We start from the raw sequence: 7,165 nt of genomic DNA, 5'->3' as shown, positions 1-7,165 counted from the left end.
TTAAAATCAGCTTTCCGGCCATTCTGATAGGATAAATCTAAGGAACGTTCTCCCTGACTATACGCGGACGTCGTCAAAACAGCGGCCCGTTATCTCTAAGCAGCGTTGATGTAATTTTAGCGCGATTCATGGATTTGCCGATCCTATTCTTTTGTTCATGTCGCATGGACACCGAAAAAAAACATTTCATTTCTTAAATATCCATCGAAAAATCGCTTACTCATTCACCCACCCATGCAACAACCGGTCATTCCCTCGTGATACTCACTCACTCTTACATTCACACTTGCTCCCAGAAAGCCGAATACGTTTTTTAACTGTCACTGTATTCCTATGGTCTCAAAATTTGTTTTTAAGATTTTACCAAGTGTTGTATTTGTATAGCATGTGTGATATTCATGTTTAGTCTCCTATACCTCATTAATGAGTGGCATCTATGAACAGTGTTATGTATTGTGTATGTAGAATAAGTTAAGACATATACACTTGTGGACTTCTCGAACTAGATGCCTAACAATTTTATCAATTATAGAAGTTTTCTTAAAGATGCAAAATAGTAATATTAATCACTTTTTACTATGTTGAGCCTTGATAATGTTATATGCTGAAAGGCTTTGAAAAAACGTATATTTTGGTGGTTTTGCCAAAAATCAGTTGGAATACTATAAATAAAATGTTTTACAGTAAGATGATATCATATTTATTAGGTTATTAATAGATTTACACAGAGTTACTGTTTAATATTTGTTGCAAATATGTAACTTACCGTAACAATTGTCCTCGGCAGGACCAGGTTGAATTTTTTTCCTGATCAAGATTTATATAAAAAAAAGTCAAGCCTTTCTTTTGTGTTAATTTCTTTAGGCAGATCTATTTCATGAAAAAAAAACTTTTCATGCAAGACAACCTATTTAAATTATAATGATAACCGTGATCAAAATAAAAACTACATACCTAATCACCGACATGATATATCTAATCATCTAGGGATGGGTGCCTTATCAACATATTCCGGATAATACAATACTGCAAATCTTATGCTCTTTCTTAGAAAAGAAAACCAAATATGCATAATGGTATTTGTCGCTGTTACATAAAAGAAAAGTAACAAAACTTTATTTTTTGTCTATTAACTAAGGTATTAGAAATATATAAAATCTGGACATATATAAAATAGGCTGGCCATATTCAAAACGTAATCTAACAGTATTTCTAATTTTTCATTTTTAAGACTTTCAAATGGCACATTTACTAATATATTGGCAAGAGCCTTTAGATTTTTCCTTAAAGTATTAAACAGAGTTTTAAACGTTTGCTTAAATGCATGTACTTTCGCTACGTTTCAGGCTGTATGTCCTAAAGTATAGGCATTTCGTGTCTAAACGTTCTCTATTTAGAACGATTTGTTATTATTTCATGTACCGAAATGTCAGTAAATGTCATTTTCTGCGGGAATATAATAAAAATGACAGACAAGTTTGTTACGAACAGTTCAGATGCTTGTCACGACAGTGCCATTTTATAAGATAATTTAGTTCAACTGACGAAAGACTGTTTTATAGTTCGAAAATTCGGTTATATCTTAAGAGAATCTCATGTACAGCGTTTGATAGTTGTCAGATCGAAGCGAAATGCACTATTCCGGTCCGTCTCGATCGGTCGGAGTTACGATAATGCCTGCTGCACAGTAAATGGGCCAAATGTGTTAGCATCAAAGTCAAAAATTAAAGTTAAAGATTTCTTACCTGTTAAGCCTTTTTCATGAAGTTATATGTTTTAACTTCATGAAAAAGTAAAATAATAGATAACTTTTGCTGATTTTTGTTTTTATACATCATTTTCTATCAGTGGTTGGGCAAGGGGACGGACGTTACATGGGAATGTAAAAAGCTTGTTTCTGAAGCTGTTTACTGTCATTAAGATGAGAAAATTCACCAAATCAATAAACCAGTACATCTTTACAAGAAACTTATAAAAAATTTGCCAAAAATTGAAAAAAAATTTTTTTTTTGTTATTTTACCTGTCGAAGCAGAGAAGGAAAAAAACAGCCATACTCATATTTTTCCTGTTACCATTTATAATATTATACTTAATTGGATAACAACCTTTTAAATGAAGACACAAGAACATCAGTTATTAAACAATTCTGTTTTTTGTATATTTCTTTTTTATTTAGGCTTCAAAACTAGTAAAGAGAAACTGATGGCAAAGGGGGACGGACGTTACATTATGAGGGGACGGACGTTACACTAATTATATACATTTGTTTTTCAAGCTTTAATGTGGCTCTACTGAATAAAAACAGATTCTGTTAATGTTAAACCTATCTAGATGAATGAAAAATGATACAAAGTAATAAAATAAAAAGAAATATTCTGAATTAGAGTCTTAAAATATGGAGGGAAAAAGAAAACAGTATTTTTTAATCAGGAAATTGATAGTGTTCGTCCTATATATTCACTGACTTAATGAAAGGTGTTTCTAAATTTTCATTATTATGCTAATGTCATTCAATAAAAGATATGTGTGTGGTTATGGTACATCTGACAGCTAGACTTAAGTAAATTAGGATGGACGTTACAAATTCACCATAATTTCTAACAATTTTTTTTTGCAAAAACTATGTTGAAGCATAAAACAAAACGAAACAGAACAAAATGAGAAAACGTATTAAAATATTTCTTTTCATGAACATGTAAATGATATGTATCATATAATATCATACACTTTTAAGAAAGTGACAGTAATCATCATCTCAGCACAAGAAGGGGATAAGAGCTCTGACATCAAACACTTTTTTAACCGAGGTGAGGAGGATCATTTTGTTTCACTTTGAATTTCACAGATACCCCTATAAATCATATTAATATACATAGATTAAGAAAAATCCCTTAAGTATGTAATCTGAAAGTAATGCTGAAAATACATTTATATAGACAGTATTTTCTATTCCCCTGTTTTGGGGATTGAAGGAAGGATCCATTAGGAGGGGGAAAATATGCTGTAATAACAAATACTATTTGGGTCCTTAATATGAGTTTGAAAAAAAAATACCCTGGACCCTGTACAACAGTTGGTACATTTACTTAAATATCTGTGATTCATTGCCATGACACATCAGATTTTGTTTATGAAATGATCATAATTTAGAAAAATTTTTTATTCAATTTAAGGGTCTACACAACCATATGGCCATTATTACTGGCATGAGCCTGGATCATAAAATTAGTTCATTAGAATTTCACACATTTAGTCCCACTCCTAATCTGCATATGACAGCAAGCTCCTCCCCTTTCTCAGTTTTTCAAAAGAAATCACTTTGTACAAGGTTCATTAACGAGTCAGTGTTTTTACAAGGACTAGGTATGGATCCAGAAATGTATATACAGGGTCCAGTTTTATGGCACCTTGTATAACGCTTAAGTTTTCCCAAAGTATGTGTTTATACAAGACTCGTTAAGAGGGTAAGTGTTGTTTTTAGAATCTTACAAGGATCCAGAGATATATACATGTATAAACTGGGCCCATTTTATCAGTTTTGTATATTTTTCTCATGTTGTTTTTATAGCCAGCAGGGGTCTCGTTACATGTGACATATTATTCTTTTGAATAATGTCCTCATATTTGTAAATAAATGTTTCATTGGGAATGATTTAACACACACCATCTTTATTTATCAATATATAACCTACAAAAAGTTACTGATGAATAACAAAATCAGAATATATGAAATATTCAATTATCACAATTTTTGTAACATCCGTCCCTTTTCTGTAACGTCCGTCCCCCTATTTTTCAGATGAAAATGATACAACATCATATAAATCTAAATGAATCTTTTTATTTATTTATTACTTATTGATGCATGTCCTATCAAACAGGAGTTAATTTCATTTAAATTTCCTCACATAGCATAAAAAACAAAGATTTTTGCTCTAATTTTCAGGTTTTTTTCTAGTTTTCAATTTAAAATACTCAAAAGTATGAAAAAACATTGTTTTTGATAATTTCATACCTCATACATACTCTTGTGAAATAATAGTATCAGATATTACCATAAAAACATGAAAACACTGCATTTTGTACAAGATTAAGAAAAGCATATATAGGGGGACGGATGTTACAGGGACGGACGTTACACGTAACTTTTGATATTTCATCATTTTTTTCTCAGCAAGGCTGCAGATCTATTTTTTTTTCATTTTTTCATGATAGGTATGTCATTAAGCATATATGAAAGTAATTAATATCAGTATATTCATATTCAATTATAAAATAATAGAGGGGGACGGACGTTACACTTTTTTTCACGCAAATGGTTTTTTGGGTGCTTAAATGGACTTTTTTACTAAAATGTCCATTGATAAGTGCTGCAAGCATTTTTTTCATATTCTACAAATACATAGTAAGACAGTGAGCAAGAAAATTATTTTGAATATGTAAAATTAAGACATTTTGTGTTCAATTCAAAATTTAGCATTTTTGTTAAAAACAGTGGTGTTACACGAGTCACTTTTTATTATCATATTCATAAAAATGTAACGATTTCAGTGATCATCAATGTTATACATCATTTTAAAGCTAATAAAATTATCTGTTTAAAGGTATTCAAATCAAACTTATATTTTGTTATTTGAAAATACTGTAGCATTTTTTGAAAAGTGTAAAAATCCAATGCTAACGTATTACATGAAAAAACAGCCTATTTTCAGCCATAAAATGGCTTTCAAATTTTTTTTTTGGTTGATTATGTGATTTTTTTTTACTGCAGCATTTGAATACTACTAAGACACATTGAAAACAGTTTTAACAAAACTTGAAACGGATGTTCCTCTATAAATAAAATGCAGTTACATGTTTTTTGAAAAAATTGGCCCATTTACTGTGCAGCAGGCACAAAGCCATCAAAACTAGCATCACTGTACATATTGTTCGAATTCTTAAACCTCTTAATTTACTTCAAAAAATTTCTTGAAGACTTTCTGCTAATTTCTGTCATTTTCCTTTTTTCTTCATTATAAAAGGCACACTTCGCACTATATTTAGTAGTAACGTTTTTCTGCTTTGTAAAAAAGTAATATAGTTACATTGATTTATTTTGCAAGACGCTACCGGGAAAGGAATTTAGCTTGCCTTTCTACACTTTTCATCAAACCAACCAAATTTCCACTTTGTAGCATTCGTACTTTTATGAAGTAAAGAAGGAAACACAGTGTACAAGTTCAGTAAAACTATTGATTACTTTAAATAATATTATATTCGCCAGACAACAGATTTTTATTGACTTCATAAAATAGTTTTTACACTTTTACAAATCATGGATTTACTAGAAAAATCAGTCAAGTGAAACTTCATCACATGTTATTACATAGTCATAGACATCGGTCTATTTCTATTGGTAGCATGAACAATACAATATCTTTCTTCGATTATGCTGTTAACTATGCACAGGCTAAGTCAACAATTTTGATCTGACTGACTGACATTTTCATTACAATTATTGCGTGTCTTATTCTTGTACAATAGCTAAATAATGATAAAACTATTAAGTACTCCTTTTTGACCGCCAATACAACCAGGGTCTTTTTCAAAGATAAGGCACTTTTAACTGATCACAAGGCGCGTAGACCGCCAATTTTGAAATGCTATATTTTTCAGTTTTTTATAACTTACTGTGAAGTTCATATATGAACCCAAGTTATAAAACTCATATTCTAATTGCAAATATTTAGTCAGTTGTTGTCTGTTATTAATTTATTTACTACTTTCTCATAACACTAGTCTTGAAATACAAAACATTAACAAAACACACAACAGTAGGTCTTAAGTACATGTACGTACATAATTTCAGCATGTATAATTATTTAATAAAAAACTAATGGATTTAGAAAACGCCGACCCTTTATTGTTGCAATAACTTCTGGACCAAACTTTGTTAATGTTTTGTATTTTCAAGTGTTTTAAGAAAGTAGTAAATAAATTAATTATATTCGCTTTACTTCCGAAAAAAAAAAAGAAAACGGTAGGCAACAATTTCGAACAATAAACAAAACCAACAAGATTGCTCAGGGGTAAACCGATTTGTCCCAAAACTTCCAAAAAGTACAGTTTACACATTAAGTTTACTTAAATTGATCTGTCTGATATTTATTCAAGTGATAGGCTGCAACATATTTTGTGAAAATAATGCAAGAAATCAATGTTAACTCTTGCAAATTACAGCGTCTATGTCAACCAGCAAACATCATTACCTGAAGGCCGCAGGTGTATTGGAATGCAACAAGTAGTGTAGCACATGGGTACTAGGTGATTTCACGTGACTTTTTACCGATATGCGATTGGCTTATCGCATTTATGGAATGCCGTTTTTGCAATATAGCTGGCACTCTATATGATATATAGAGAAATGTTTGTGACCTGAATTCCTCATTCATTATTCCATATAATTTATTCAAACTTTCAACAATGATCAATATTGATACCTTGTTGTGCATAAGGATCTTTGTGTGTTAATTGCTCTTCAATTTCATGGATTAAGGTCCTGTGTTGTCAAATAAGTCCAGGTGAAGGCATGAATCACATTTGTGAAAGCTCTAGTAAAGTATTTCAATAGTCAAGGAATGTGACCAGCTGAGCTAAAAGTTATGTTATACATGAACGGGAAATATAGTTATTTTTGCTCAAAACAATAACTTTCATACTTAAGAAATACATATTTCAAAGATATACTTGTAAATCATGTAGAATGGAGTAATATTTCCTACATTAAAGCGTAATGCTGTAATGATAAAAAAAAAAACAAGTAGGTTATTTACCCATAAGTTACTGTCAACAATTTCTGGTCTGTATAACTTCTGACCGAAGGAAATCTTTCGACTTGTAATTGATATTATTTATCTCAATACCTTATGAGTATGGAAAAAAATGTTATTTACATTACAACCAATTATGTGGCGTGACTAACACTCTACACGTTGCAATAGAGTTTTAGAAATGAATACTGGAATCGAAAATATCTTTACTTCTTATTTCTAAATTTTGAACATTCTGGCATAAATCAAGAGACGTTTATCTAAATAATGAATGCATATGGCTCTTCCTTCCTCTTCAAACTCCTACTCGCTACTCCCCCTCCCCCACCCCCATTCTTTTCAAAGCATTAAG

Source organism: Mercenaria mercenaria, chromosome 15, assembly GCF_021730395.1.
Source record: "Mercenaria mercenaria strain notata chromosome 15, MADL_Memer_1, whole genome shotgun sequence".
In the NCBI taxonomy this organism is placed as follows: domain Eukaryota; kingdom Metazoa; phylum Mollusca; class Bivalvia; order Venerida; family Veneridae; genus Mercenaria; species Mercenaria mercenaria.
This window is presented reverse-complemented; position numbering follows the sequence as displayed.